Raw genomic sequence first — 15,772 nt, 5'->3', positions numbered from 1 at the left:
TCCGGCTATCCTATGTTGCCTAGCATTATTAAAAAGAAGCAAAGAAAATAAAAAATGAATGATGACCCTCTTGTGTTTGCTATAAGGTCTGTTTTGAATGCTAGGATTAAGACGAAAGATTAAGTGTGCGACCTAATATACACTAATGCTGATGATGTTAATATAAATATGGGGAATGTTAAGCACACACTACGTCAGTCGACCTCACCATTTCGTGTCACGTATAGGGAAATCAATCCAGGCTTGTCCTTGCATGAACTACATACATCTACCTCGAATATAACGGAAAATGACCGCATAGCATTCACTAGGTTCTGTGTTCAGAGCCACTCGTTAGTAATGGAGGTGGGAAAGTGGAGTAGAAGAGGGCTGGGCCGCCTGCCGCCTGAAGAACGGCTGTGCATGTGCGGTGAACAGTAGTTGTACAAACAGAAGCTCATGTGGCCGAGCAATGTGTTCTTACCCAGCACTTACGAGATCCAAACAATTTTCCTAATATACGTGAATTACTATATGGCAGAAATTTGGAATAGATGTGTAAAACTGTCAAGAAAAAATCTTTGAGATTTATAGATGATTGATTTGTCTTGGAATCATTTTTGCGTTTATTATTTTTTCATGTCTTTTAATCGTTTTTGCGTTTATTATTTTTTCATGTCTTTTTTTTTATTTTCAGATGAATTTGCTTAGGAATCGATTTAGCCTTTTATATGTTTTTAGTGTTTTTCGTCTTTTTACTTGTAAAGTTTCAAGTAACTGAGATTCAACATATGTATTGCTATGGAATCGGTAGGATCTTACCTGTCTGGATTCACTGGATCACCTTGTCACTGCACCACAGCGGCCCCAACCACATCGTCTGTCAGGATATCGGCTATTATCACTGTATTTCGACTTACCAAGTCACACGGATTCAGTGTCCAGATGAATAAACATTTCATTCTGCTTTCAAATAATGTGTAGAGAGAACAATAATATGTATTTCAAAATATGCACTTTCATCATGGTGTTTAATCACATCATAAGATCAATATGAACTGCTGCAATGGATTTAACAGCCAAGAGGACAACATCAAAGTCTCCCTTATAAGTAATGACTTCCCATTATGCATAGACACAAATATTTTCATCTCATTTATATTCTTTCAGTCACTTTATGTAGCGAGTTTTGACTTTTTTGTATAAGATGAACGATTGTTAATATTTTATGGGTAGCACTTACTAATTGCAAATTTAACATTAACATTTTCCTTCCTTGGTTTATGAAAATACAATACTAAAGTAATTAGGCATGAATTGGTCTGAGTCTGCGTTGCGTGCAATGTTTTTATTTTTTCTATCTTTTCTTCTCTTCAATTGAGTCACCTTTTCTTTCTATCTCTGATAATTTAGATCATATTATATGTTTCAAAATCCATTATGTTACAGTGTGGTTCTTAGCTCTTTGTTACAAGGAAATTACATTTTATTTAACTTGGCAAGAAATTGGTCTATACTTGACCAAGACTATTTATAACGTGACATTTCTACCTTTTTATCATGGGTTCACAACATCTTCATACAAAAGGCACAAAATTTTCCTCTCACTTGGATTCAGAAGTCACGCTCAGTCATTGTATATCAAGGAAGTAATCACCCTAAGGCAAAGCTAACAATCTGGTAAGGGAACACCATAACCTACGTAATTTCATTTAGACCTGAAGTCTTCTTCATTATTAATCATCACATATTGCTCACAACTAGGTGTAGATAACGCTTTGGAATATGTTGATTTTGTCGTCTGAGTAACCATTCTTCTCATCATGATCATCTTCAGTGAATAATCTTCTATATCGCTATCCGTAATGTTCTTCAGCAATTTAGTTTCCCTTGTTTCACTTCAAAGCTCTTCTGTAACTCTCATTTCTTTCTCTAGTGGTATTAGTTCTTTAGATATCTGTATTTAATCTCTTATCAAAATCATTGTATTAAACTTCCTTTTTCTCATGCAAGATCACAAAGAACGGTCGAGAATGCACTTAAATACTTTTCTTGTGAACCGTTATACTTCTTCAACATTATTCACAATATAATGTGCCATGTATTTGTGTAATGCGTTTATCTGCAACATCTCACTTTCCCCTAAGATCTAGCAATTGTAACCTCAATATCTTAATTTCTTTGACAACACACAACTAAACTAAAATGCGTATTCTAATATTTTCAGTTTCGTGTCACGTTATTTGTAACATCCTTACTCTAGTACTTCTCTAATATCTTTGCATTCCTCCATTAAATAATCACTACAGTGACTTATTTACCTCCATTGCAGCTCAAAATTTTTACTTTTTGAATTCACATCATTACTCAGTATTTATATTTTTCTCACAATCAAGCACATATCAAAGGATAGCAACAGTTATATATTTAATAAGTTTTTCTTTGTGGCATGCAATCAAATTTTCTTTTGCGTTTTCAATCGATGCACAGCTATATTGCACAACATTCAACTTCATATATCTCAACTTGGGCATACTCACCATTACGTTAATCACTTCAGTAAGCTACATATGCATTTTTTTACGTACTTCATGTTTGATGATCATAATTAACCTCTTCAATATTTTACATTCTTTATCCTCAAATTAACTTTCTCAACTTCAGTTCTATATATCGATTATATATCGATTAATCTTATTAACAATTTCAATGTATCTTCATCGATCTGTCTTACACAGTTCTCCAACGTATTCTAATTTCATTTGTTTCAAAATATGATTCGGTCAACTGCATCTATACATTTTTTTCAGCATTTTTTCTTCAATATACATCTCACATTTCCATAATTTCCATCATTTCCATCATATATATATATATATATATATATATATATATATATATATATATATATATATATATATATATATATATATATATATATATATATATATATATATATATATTTTTTTTTTTTTTTTTTTTTTTTTTTTCTTTTTTTCTTCAACCAATCATTATATATTTCCTTTTATGCTTTCACTTCAACATTTCCCAGTCTACCCATTTCACCATACTTTCATGCATTAATCAATATTTCACTAAACACACAGTTACCAATATACTCCCTTCACTACTTTAGGCGTCAGTTCATATTTCACTGTACTCATATCACCATATCTTCATGCATCAATTTATATTTCAGTGTACTCGCAATTACCAATATACTCATTTTACTCTTTCTTTTTCCATGCACCTGCATTCAATACACTCACAGTTACCAATATTTAATATATTCACTGTTACCAATAAACTCATTTCATTATTTCTTCACTATTTCAATATACTCACAATTACTAATGTACTCATTCAATATACTCACAATTGCCAATATACTCATTTCAATATTTCTTCATCCATCACTCTATATTTCAAAATATAATACTTATAATTATTAATATTTCTTCATGTATCAGTCTGTTATGCAGTATATTCACAATTATCAACATACTCATTTCACTATATCTTCACGCATCAAACTATATTTCAATATACTCACTATTATCAATATTCTCTTTTCACTATTTCTCCATGCATCAAACCATATTTTAATATACTCACAGTTATCAAGATACTTACTTTATTATTACTTCAGGCATCAATCTATATTCTCATTTCACTATATTTTCATACATCAATCTATAATCTCAATATATTAATTTCATTATCTATCTATCTATCTATCTATATATATATATATATATATATATATATATATATATATATATATATATATATATATATATATATATATATATATATATATATATATATATATATATATATATATATATATATATATATATATATATATATATATATTCATTTCACTCTATCTTTATACATCAATCCATATTCTCAATATACTCATTTCACTATATAGTCATTTCACCATACCTTTATGCATCAATCTATATTCTCAATATATTAATTTAAATAAATATATATATAACCTTTTTTCATATATATATCATGCATCAGTCTATATTTTTCCTCTGAATTTCATGACTATCTTTCCATCATATCCCATTATTATGTTCATCCGCATATGATAACCCCACTGCAATATCATGTATTTTTTTGCCCGGGAATGTACATCACCTTGATGTCAGCTTCAGCCATCAATGTCAATTTGATAAACTACATTTTCCATCTAAATGTAGACAGTACCCACTACAAGTCTCTAGTTTCGTGAAAACATCTTGTTACCCAACTCAACATTCTATTTACTGAAACTGTTATTAATAGCAAAGAAGGAGAGGGCTTTCTCAGTAGTGTACTACTCTGCTTCAGCATTATGCACTTGCATTTTCTGTTATGTAAAACACTTCTGATTTCAATTTGTCAAACAACATGAATTTTGTAGAGCATCATTATAATATTATGTTATCTAGGACTCTAACCATTTATCAAGATGCCATTCCATAATCCTCATAATCCTTCTCAAGTCATTATCGCCGAATTTACTGTTATTCATTTGCAGTATGAGCTACATAAGTTGCAAAAGTTGTTCCAGTGCCCCACTCTTAACTACTCTAGCATAGACAATTCTCACTATTTATAGGCATCTGATTTTCACACTACGAACTCACGCTTACGTTACCTTTTAAGACATCTTCAGCCTTATCTCTTTATTATTTTGGAAGCCCACTCCTCTCCTCATGACATAATTTAATATTTTTTTATCACATATCATTGTACCTTATAAGAAGGCAGATCAGTATGTTATCATCTTTCAATACAGTCAGCTTTTTGTATACCACTTTTTGTGAATATACAATATGATTAACATCTATTTATTTTTCCATGCTTTTTTTTTTTTTTGTTACCATATGCTTAATTTTTTTTCTCTTTACTCAATTTGTCAACAGTTTTGTAATTTATCTAATAACACAGGTAGAAGCTTGAACTATCTCCTCATCAGACTCTCATTTCATCTCTGATAGAGTCCCGTGAGTCAGGGTCTAGCCAACAGTCTTTCGAAATGTTGCTTGAGCTAGCACTGTTCCAACAGTGTTACTTGACTCAATGATCTCACAGTACTTTTACAGTGACCTCATTATCCTAATTCTTCCCCTTATGTCTTACAACATGGCTGAGCGTTTTCTTAATGCTTGACCGAAAAATTTCTTCTGCCTTCACTCCTAACATTTACTTTTATTTCCAGCCAACTTATCAACTCAGTCTATTTATGGTTTATTTAGGCTTGGACATCACACATATGCTTCCACGTTTATCCTGGGTTTCAGAATAACCCTTGTTAAACAATATAATTCATATATTTCTTGCATTACATTTATTACTAAATATTGCCATTATTGATTTTCTAAATAACAAGCTGCAGTAATTTTCATATACAATCAATTTTTCCAAATCAAGTACTCACATCAGCTTTGATGACAACTCTTTTCTACCGTTTTTTTACTCATGATGATACAACCTTGTATCACCCTTCAGAAAATTTTAACATTTTTTTGAGTCATTCGCTTCTATATTAAAGCTACTACCCACAAATTGTTCATTTTTCGGCTCATATATTTCCTCAATTAAATTTATTGTCTTCCCACACTTGCTTCTCTCTGTAAAAATTTTCTTCTCATGTATACTGACAATTTATGCTTAATAAATCCTCTCCTTTACGTCTCTGAACAACTAAATTTTTCGGTATCAAAAAGAATCTGCCATTTGTAGGATTAGGTATTTTATAATGAAATCTTATCCTTACCATTTTTTCTTATACAACTCTCTAGCTCCTGTGTTCCCACTATGCATCATTATGTGACTATGAGTAACTACTAATATCACTACCATCTAGAAGTCAACAATATTCCTATTTTTATACCAATTATGATGATAACACCTATGACATGCTGCACATTTTTATTGTCTTGATATGTGTCTCCCTGTGTGTTTCTACTTCCCCCATTTGTTTGTATGCTGCTGGTGAAACAAGTAACTGATGACCATTACAAGAGGCCATAATTTCCTTATTACACAAACAATATAACTCACCGAACATATTTCAAGATCGGAGCAAAACGGTTTAAGCAGTCAAGTAAGTTAATCATGAAATGTATGAGAGTGAGAGCTTGTATGATGATAACTTGTGCGCAACACAGAACCAGAATGAATAGCTTAACTAATTTTATCATAAATTTTTCTGTTGTGGCCAAAATTTGTCACTAATTATTTCAGTAAAGCACCAGATTTCACAGGCGACTCAACAACAATTAACTGCAACATCCATTTCAACAAATCATTACAAATCTCATGTCATATTTGTCACATCCTATTCTTACAATATCCTAAATTTTGCAATATCAGTCTGATAATATCTTTGCAATATTAATCTATGCAATATTATCTTTGCAACACTTTCCTTTGCAATATAAATCCCACCTCTGCCACCAGTGTTGTGCTTCTGTGTTGCATGATCTTGCTGTGTCTTTAATCACAACTAATATTCAATGAGGAAACACATCCTACATCTATCCAGTCCCTTTCTGTCAATATATAACATGAACATTTTACTCTGACTGCAATACAAATGTCAGGCTCTACTTACTGGTACTGTGACAGGCGGCTTGCCCATCTTGACCTCTCTGGTCTGACAACTCTGTCTAGCTTGTCTCTCTGTCTGCTTCTATCTATTCCCATCTCCTGCACCTCATAATATACATGTGATGTTAGAAGAACATTTTGCCCCCACAAGGTTTCCATTGCTATAAGATTTATTTTCCAATACTTTGATCATATGGTTTATTTTCTTATAACTTTCAATAAGGTTAATTTTCAAGTAACTGTTTATTTTCCCATACTTCGACCATACAGTTGATTTTCCTATACTTTCCAAAAGATCCAGTTTCAAGTAACTAAATTTATCTTCCTGTACTTCAATCATACAGTTTATTTTCCCTTAAGGTTCATTCTCAAGTAATTTTGGTAATCACGTATTCTAAGGAGGCAGCATTTCCTATGGCGTGCCAACTCTCCATGTTGTCCACGTCATTTGCTTTCAGTGACTTCTGCTTCCCTTGTATACTAATGCTATGGGAGAGTCACCCTCATTACTGACAGTGGATGAGGACCTGACTTTCCAAATCATCCATCATACAGATGATGTCCCTCAATGGTAAATAACCATGTCATTAGTTTCATGTTGACATGCATTAAATTTTGTATTCCAATATATATCTGTGAACACTATACACACATTTATCATGTGCTCTATTTTTCATCAGTAAGTTTTTATTACAATCCATTAATATGCTATGTAAATATGTTAAAGTCATGTTTTCATCTTAAATTTATTGCAGGCAGAACTTGAGCAATTTATAGTAAATCTGAAGTTGTGAGACCTGTGTGGGCTAGTGCAGACACAACAGGAGGTGGTGGTAGGCACAACAGGAGCTGGTGGCAGGCACAACAAGAGATGGTGGCAGGCACAATGAGAGGTGGTGGCAGGCACAATAGGAGGTGTTAGAGTCTCATCAGCAATCTGCCCACATACAAAGAGAATTTTTAGATTTATTCAAGCAGTTTATGGCTCATGCCACTGAGTGCTTTAAGGCCAACACTAAACATTAACACACTTCCGAAAATGTTAAAAAAAATATGTAGTGCTATTTATTTATTTTAACTTTACCTTGTTTATATAAATACATTATTATACCAAAGCATTTCACCATTCCTTTGTGCTGTGATTCATGTTAATGTTAGTTAACTGTGATATCTGCAATGCCTTAGTGTTACTCAGAAGTACAAAGTAACTGCCATCTGTGTAGGTAAGAATGAAGTTTTTGGTGGTAACCTGGTGGGAACTTTTGAACATTCAGTGTATGTTTATTTACCTACTTGAGTTTTACAGGCCCTGAGCTATACTTACTATGTGGGTATGTTTCTTTTTTCATATGTGCAACTAAAAGCTTTAGTACTTGGTAATTACTTTATTTGATAAATGAAAATCTACTGTACTTCTCTATAATTTTTGTATTATTCATTTAATTTTATAGATGAAATAAAATGCTGCAGTGATCTCTCTAATTCACTATGCATTGAGACATGAAAAAACATTATTTCATTCATTATATGACTACTGACACATATAAGTGATACCTGTCTTTCTCCTTTTATTGTTGGTAGAAGTTTTGGATGATTTCCTGCTGAGCAACTCTGGCTGAAACATGCTGAGCTATTTGCTGTACTGCAGGTTCAGGGTTGACACATGGATGCTGGGGTGAAAAGGCAGTACCTGGAAATATATTTATATGTTTTATAGACTTTTGTGAAGATCTAAGAAGTTGGAGGGATGGAACCTAAACCTTCCATTTCTTGAAACTATGTATCATATGAGATGAATAGTCTTGTAATTTGAAATTAGGCATTTTGACTCTCCAAAACTAGTCTTACAAGGCAACATTTTATGTTAAAACATAATATGCATGTACAAGTAATTGCCAGTACATGTCAGACAACACTAATTAATGTGTATCTTTGCAGTAATTATACTCTTATAACAAGAATTAAATGTTTATAATTATTTAATGATTTCAATGGCAGGTTTTCCTCTACATATTGCTGCTTTGGAGAGGAAGAAATTATAATTTCATTACCTGCTCCACAATGACCCTTGTCTGTGCATGCCCCATATTGTACCGCTGGTCTGCTGCTGTTGTGAGGTTGCCCACTGGGACCATGAAATAAGGGTCAAGAGGGTACTGAATATTGCTTGCAATATTATGATCCCAATTCAGAATATTTATATATTTTGGGCTGCTTATCACTAATGAAATGGTATTGTGCCTAAGTTTTCTTCTGATGAAAATATGAAGTATATTAATAATATGTAACATAACAATGTAAAGGAAAACAATATTACAACCAATATGAATGCATACATGGGGAGTTAGGTGTATGTAGTGTTGTGTGCAGCAAGATAATGCAATATAAAATGAAGAAAGAAGTAAGAACGAATAAGAAAAGAATAATGGAAGGGAGGAGAGAGAGAGAAAGATGAGAAGAGAGACAGGCTGGGGACAAGACTTGGACGCATCCCTGACATGTACATACTTAGCCTGAAGCCTCTAGTATATTATTTATCTGCACAGTCACTCATATTCCCCATGTAAATTTTCTTACTTCCTCTTGTCCATTCAATCTGAGTTTCACCGAGTATTTAGTAGAAGAGTTGCTCTTGACAATAAAGTAATCAGTATTCATTTAGCCCTCACTAGTTTGATCATTAGAATTTTCAGAATTAAAGTGTTTTATTCATATGAGCCAGCACAGGGAGCAGAGTGGCAGGTGTATGTGTATGTTTCACCACCCTCCCCTTCCTTGTATTTCCTCACCTGTCGCAGCAGAGGGAGTGTTTGGTGTGCTTTCCCACAGTAAGTCACTACCCAGTGCTTAGATGGAGCAGATGTATTGAGACAGGCAATAATATCTGATGGAGACTGAGGCAGGATAACAGTTAGTTGGGTCAGTTGCTTTAAGGGATAAGTGAGTCATTATCAGCCGTATGCCCTGGCCTACTTACATAGTATAGGTGTCTCCATAGTAGCCTACCAGGATATAACAAGGGGGATGTAAGCAAAATTCTTAGTATTAACAACCAGGATAGAACAAGAAATAATAGGTTCTATCTTGAAAAATTTAGGCTTAAGAAAGAGATAGGAAGAAACTGGTTCTCACATAGAGTGATAGATGAGTGGAACGGACTCAGTAATCATATTGTTAGTACTAAGACATCAAGGAGCTTTAAGAGAAGATTAGACAGGTTTATGGATGGGGATGATAGGTGGAAATAGGTAGGTATATTTCATACAGGGACTGCCACGTGTAAGCCTGGTCACTTCTTGCAGCTTCCCTTATTTCTTACGTTTTATGTTCTTATAAAGTGTAGTTGTGTATAACACTCCATACCCAGGGAGGCGATTCCTTGGCTGTGTGTGTGTGTGTGTGTGTGTGTGTGTGTGTCTAGAATTTTGGTACAGTGAGTGGTGAATTACCTTCATGTGTGTCTGTTGGCACTCATTTGTAATAATGTCTCTTGTTAGTGAGCCTACTTTGTGTTAAATACTACTGCATCAGGCTATTGGATGGTGCCTGACCTGCAGAGGACTTAAGTAATTTACTGTGTAGTGAACTTTACTCTCTCCTCAGGTCCTGACAAGGCCTGCCATCTAAGAAGCACTAAATGACATTACTCAGCTTGAGGCTATAACATGCTGTTGGACAGTGGGAGGATTTGTTACGAGGGTGATTGTGCAATGGGGTCTTATACCTCAATCACATATGTGTTATTGCTTGTTATAATTGTTTCTCCCTAGGTGTGGTTGTCAATCCTTTCACAGCTGTGGGAGTTTATTGCTGTTGGAGTATTTATCTTGTCTGTAGGTGGGTAAAACAGACTGGCTACCTCAATTAGCGTGACCTGGCATTATAACTGTTGTTAAGAATGTTGCATGAGTCAAAAGTAGACCTTGTAACCCATATTAAGCCCTGCACCCAGTCACATAGGTGACTAGGGGGAAGCTAGTCCAGGTGTGGCAGCTTTGCGAAGGGGCTGAAATTTGTGGGCGTAACAGTAGTCACTGATAGGTGATAGGTCTGGCAGTAGGTGTTATTATTATATATAACACAGGGCTCATAAATATTTATGCAATGTTATGCATTATGAATCTAGATGCTCACCAACAAGCAAACATGTATGTATACCACCCCTACACTGGATATGCATACAGTATACATATAATACAAAAAAAAAAATTATTAATGTTTAATAGGAGCATAAGGCAGAAAATTTGTCAGACTCCTAACGCTCAAAGAAAAATACAATTTAGTGACCGAATATAAAAATTGCACTGAATTTAATTTTAATTTTTCAAAGAAAAACAACCTGAATCCTGTGCTGGCATTACTTAACCTAACCAGACTGTGGGAGGCCCTGGAGGACAAGAGCACCTTTTCCCGACCTAATATTTACATTTTAGGTGTATATAAAGGTATATATGAGAGAATGCAAGAGAAAAGACCAGTAATAAGGCCAGTAAAGAACTCTAAATAGGTACAAGCATGCAGTACCAACAAACATAAGTGTCTTACTAGGTAGCCAGTAGCAGTGTCTCCAATGAGATTTTGGAAGGAGCCAGTTGCAAATATCCTAAGGTCCAGCAAAACCTAGGTGTCAGTGGGAATTGCATGGCCACACTGAGTTCTCAGCAGGTGAAGTTGCATCTCAAACAAGACACTAGTTCATGCTGAGAGAAGTGGTATTTCAATAGCAGTTCACTAACACTCAGTGCCAAGGGGTCAAGGCGATCCTCATGGCACAAGTGTACATCCGTGCAAAGATGATTTCCATTGCAACAGTCACTAGAGGAGCAGGAGCAACACGAATATTGTGGCAACTGCGGCCGTGTTTCACTGATTGGCAGGGACAAGTATGCCTCCTCATCTTCAGCCTTATTTTTGGTGTTCCATGCAAGATTTCACTTTGTGCATCACAAAATCATGCTTTCTTGGTGGTAAAGCTTGCATAGAGTTAAAAAGGTTATTTTGTGAACATAAATATTTATATGTGGTGTTAATAGTGACCAGTTAACAACCTACAGCGCACTCATGAATACTATTTGGTGGCCGGAGGTTGCTATTTCCACCGATCGTAGGTTGTTAAGTAGCAACCTGTTTCATGGATCTGGGCCATGACACATGTGCTATGTGTCTTTCTCTCCATCCTACCTGCCCATGTAGCTGAGGGGCAACTGCTGTGACAGAAACTTCTGCCAGGTTGTGAGGATGTTTCCCCTTGCATGCAAGCTACAGGGACCCACTGGAAATCTTTCTCTAGGCCTCTGGGTGACCTAGGAAGGTAAGTGTGAGTGCTCTCACTCCCCTTTTCCTCTGGTCTTCTGGTGCTGCACCTGAGGCTGGTGCAGTGTGAGTGAAATCTGCCCAGGGAACTGCAGAAGTGAAGGTTCTGTGGGAGATGACGAGTGAGGGGCCAGGATCGTAACAGCATAGAGGTTTGACTGGGCTCAACTAAGTGTTTAGTGTCACGCTTAACTTCACAAGACATGCTGGTCCTAGTACTTAAGACTTTAGACAGGTTCAGAGGTTGCTTAACCTTCTGCCTTGGGCTAAGCCTAGACCTAGACTAAGCAAGCCTAAACAAGTATTGAGGAAGGCGCAGGCAGAGGTGGCGTGGTGGTGGAAGGACGTGCTTGTACAGCTCCAACATATCCTTAAGGTTCTTAAGGTAACTGGCCACCGTGAAGTCTGTGAGAAGAAAGAGATGCAAGGAGTGCAACGCCTTTGCCACACTGAGTTTGAAGAAGAAAATTATATGAAGAGTGTGCAAGAGAGGAGAGTGAAGAAAAAGGCTCATCATGTGACTGCTGTAGGAGAGGGGTTAAGGATGGTCAGGATGGTGTTTGTTGTGAGATGTGCTGAGGCTGGTTCCATGCCAAGTGTGAGGGAGTGAGTGAAGGAAGATATGAGGAACCTCAGGAGAACAAGGAGGAGCCTTGATGATGTAAGAAGTGCATCATGCTGGCTATGAAAGACCTGGAAACATCCAAGAGGCTGAGGGAGGAGAAGGGGGAGTGGAAACAGGAACAAGAAAAATATGATTTTTTTTTTTTTTTAAGTAGAAAGGACACTGGCCAAGGGCAACAAAAACCTAATAAAAAAAATGCCCACTGAAATGCCAGTCCCATAAAAGGGTGAAAGCAGTGGTCAAAAATTGATGAATAAGTGTCTTGAAACCTCCCTCTTGAAGGAATTCAAGTCATAGGAAGGTGGAAATACAAAAGCAAGCAGGGAGTTCCAGAGTTTACCAGAGAAAGGGATGAATGATTGAGAATACTGGTTAACTCTTGCGTTAGAGAGGTGGACAGAATAAGGGTGAGAGAAAGAAGAAAGTCTTGTGCAGCAAGGCCGCGGAAGGAGGGGAGGTATGCAGTTAGTAAGATCAGAAGAGCAGTTAGCATGAAAATAGCGGTAGAAGACAGCTAGATATGCAACATTGCAGTGGTGAGAGAGAGGCTGAAGACAGTTAGAGGAGAGGAGTTGATGAGACGAAAAGCTTTTGATTCCACCCTGTCTAGAAGAGCAGTATGAGTGGAACCCCTCCCCAGACATGTGAAGCATACTCCATACATGGACGGATAAGGCCCTTGTACAGAGTTAGCAGCTGGGGGGGTGAGAAAAACTGGCGGAGACGTCTCAGAACACCTAACTTCATAGAAGCTGTCTTAGCTAGAGATGAGATGTGAAGTTTCCAGTTCAGATTATAAATAAAGGACAGACCGAGGATGTTCAGTGTAGAAGAGGGGAACAGTTGAGTGCCATTGAAGAAGAGGGGATAGTTGTCTGGAAGGTTGTGTCAAGTTGATAGATGGAGAAATTGAGTTTTTGAGGCATTGAACAATGCCAAGTTTGCTCTGCCCCAATCAGAAATTTTAGAAAGATCAGAAGTCAGGCGTTCTGTGGCTTCCCTGCATGATATGTTTACCTCCTGAAGGGTAGGACGTCTATGAAAAGACGTGGAAAAGTGCAGGGTGGTATCATCAGCGTAGGAGTGGATAGGACAAGAAGTTTGGTTTAGAAGATCATTAATGAATAATAAGAAGAGAGTGGGTGACAGGACAGAACCCTGAGGAACACCACTGTTAATAGATTTAGGAGAAGAACAGTGACCGTCTACCACAGCGGCAATAGAATGGTCAGAAAGGAAACTTGAGATGAAGTTACAGAGAGAAGGATAGAAGCTGTAGGAGGGTAGTTTAGAAATCAAAGCTTTGTGCCAGACTATCAAAAGCTTTTGATATGTCCAAGGCAACAGCAAAAGTTCCACCAAAATCTCTAAAAGAGGATGACCAAGACTCAGTAAGGAAAGCCAGAAGATCACCAGTAGAGTGGCCTTGACAGAACCCATACTGGCGATCAGATAGAAGGTTGTGAAGTGATAGATGTTTAAGAATCTTCTTGTTGAGGATAGATTCAAAAACTTTAGATAGGCAGGAAATTAAAGCAATAGGACGGTATTTTGAGGGATTAGAATGGTCACCCTTTTTAGGAACAGGTTGAATGTAGGCAAACTTCCAGCAAGAAGGAAAGGTAGATGTTGACAGACAGAGCTGAAAGAGTTTGACTAGGCAAGGTGCAAGCACGGAGGCACGGTTTTGGAGAACAATAGGAGGGACCCCATCAGGTCCATAAGCCTTCCGAGGGTTTAGGCCAGCGAGGGCATGGAAAACATCATTGCGAATAATTTTAATAGGTGGCATGAAGTAGTCAGAGGATGGAGGAGAGGGAGGAACAAGCCCAGAATCATCCAAGGTAGAATTTTTAGCAAAGGTTTGAGCAAAGAGTTCAGCTTTAGAAATAGATGTGATAGCAGTGGTGCCATCTGGTTGAAATAGAGGAGGGAAAGAAGAAGAAGCAAAGTTATTGGAGATATTTTTGGCTAGATGCCAGAAATCACGAGGGGAGTTAGATCTTGAAAGGTTTTGACATTTTCTGTTAATGAAGAAGTTTTTGGCTAGTTGGAGAACAGACTTGGCATGGTTCCGGGCAGAAATATAAAGTGCATGAGATTCTGGTGATGGAAGGCTTAAGTACCTTTTGTGGGCCACCTCTCTATCATGTATAGCACGAGAACAAGCTGTGTTAAACCAAGGTTTAGAAGGTTTAGGATGAGAAAAAGAGTGAGGAATGTATGCCTCCATGCCAGACACTATCACCTCTGTTATGCGCTCAGCACTCAAAGACGGGTCTCTGACACGGAAGCAGTAGTCATTCCAAGGAAAATCAGCAAAATACCCCCTCAGGTCCCCCCAGCTAGCAGAGGCAAAACGCCAGAGGCACCTTCGCTTAGGGGAGGATCCTGAGGAGGGATTGGAGTGATAGGACAAGATAAAGATATGAGATTGTGATTGGAGAGACTGTCTGGAAGCACTTGAGAGAGAGAACATGTCACTTAAGTAGATTAACCAACTGAAAGGTCAAAACAGGGAGACAGAAATCCCCAGAAGCACTGTGAGGCACCCAAGTAGATCACACATGATTTGTACTGGCATGTGTGCATAATATACAGAAAGGCAGGACATGCGCCAGGACGCCACAGCAGCAGGTGAGAATCCATCGACTGGCAGTCATGGAGGAGCTGCTCTGCTCTGCCAGTCAATAGCAAGCACTGGAGGATACAGCAAGTAACAGACAGGCGGCAGTTCAGGAAGAAACTGAGCAGCTATGACACCAGACACTAGAGGAGGACACTGCAGGCAGCAGTCAGGGAGAAATAGAAAAGGCCAGACATCAAGCAACAGAGAACACGGCAGGCAGTTGGCAGAGGACAGCACAGGGAGAGGCACAGCCCAGGCCACAGGTACCAGAGGAGGACATTACAGGCAGCAGGCAGGAGGCAGACACAGCAGACAGCAACCAAGAGGAGGAGTCAGCACGAGGAGGTGAGCAGTGAAGGCAGCAGGCAGCATCAAACACATGGGTAGGAGTAGGAATGCAGTCATGGAAAAAGATTGCTGAAGGCAAGCAACTCTTCATGAAGACATCCAGTAGGTTATAGAGACTAATGTGATTGTTTGGTGATAGTCTCTTGAGGGGAGTTGGGAGAGAGATGCACTTTCTGTCAAGAGGCTTCTATAAGGATCATGGACAGGAGCGAGCCTGGTGCAAATGTTAAGGACATTCAGAAAATAGTACAGGAGCATCTAGG

General features: G+C 37.3%; 2 long non-coding RNA genes across 10 annotated transcripts in view; one reads left to right on the top strand and one right to left on the bottom strand.

The window, feature by feature from the left end:
• Positions 1–4,657: 4,657 nt before the first annotated feature.
• Positions 4,658–7,634, top strand: LOC135092148 (uncharacterized). The gene is made up of 2 exons (XR_010262778.1): positions 4,658–7,165; positions 7,350–7,634. It is a non-coding gene; the product is annotated as an uncharacterized LOC135092148 (long non-coding RNA).
• The window catches only part of LOC135092147 (uncharacterized), a 26,586-nt gene continuing 18,140 nt past the window's right edge, over positions 7,327–15,772 (bottom strand). For 5 of the 9 annotated variants that reach the window (XR_010262777.1, XR_010262776.1, XR_010262774.1 and 2 more), the window contains 3 exons: positions 8,646–8,719; positions 8,149–8,284; positions 7,327–7,531 (listed from right to left, as the gene is read on the bottom strand). This is a non-coding gene — a long non-coding RNA (uncharacterized LOC135092147). Of the gene's footprint in view, positions 7,532–8,148; positions 8,285–8,645; positions 8,720–9,383; positions 9,489–15,772 lie in introns of all 9 variants that reach the window. The other 4 variants (XR_010262770.1, XR_010262773.1, XR_010262772.1 and 1 more) reach the window with 1 other exon arrangement.

This window comes from Scylla paramamosain, chromosome 39 (assembly GCF_035594125.1).
Source record: "Scylla paramamosain isolate STU-SP2022 chromosome 39, ASM3559412v1, whole genome shotgun sequence".
NCBI classification, from domain to species: domain Eukaryota; kingdom Metazoa; phylum Arthropoda; class Malacostraca; order Decapoda; family Portunidae; genus Scylla; species Scylla paramamosain.
The sequence above is the reverse complement of the archived record's forward strand: the minus strand, read 5'-3'. Positions and strand labels throughout refer to the sequence as shown.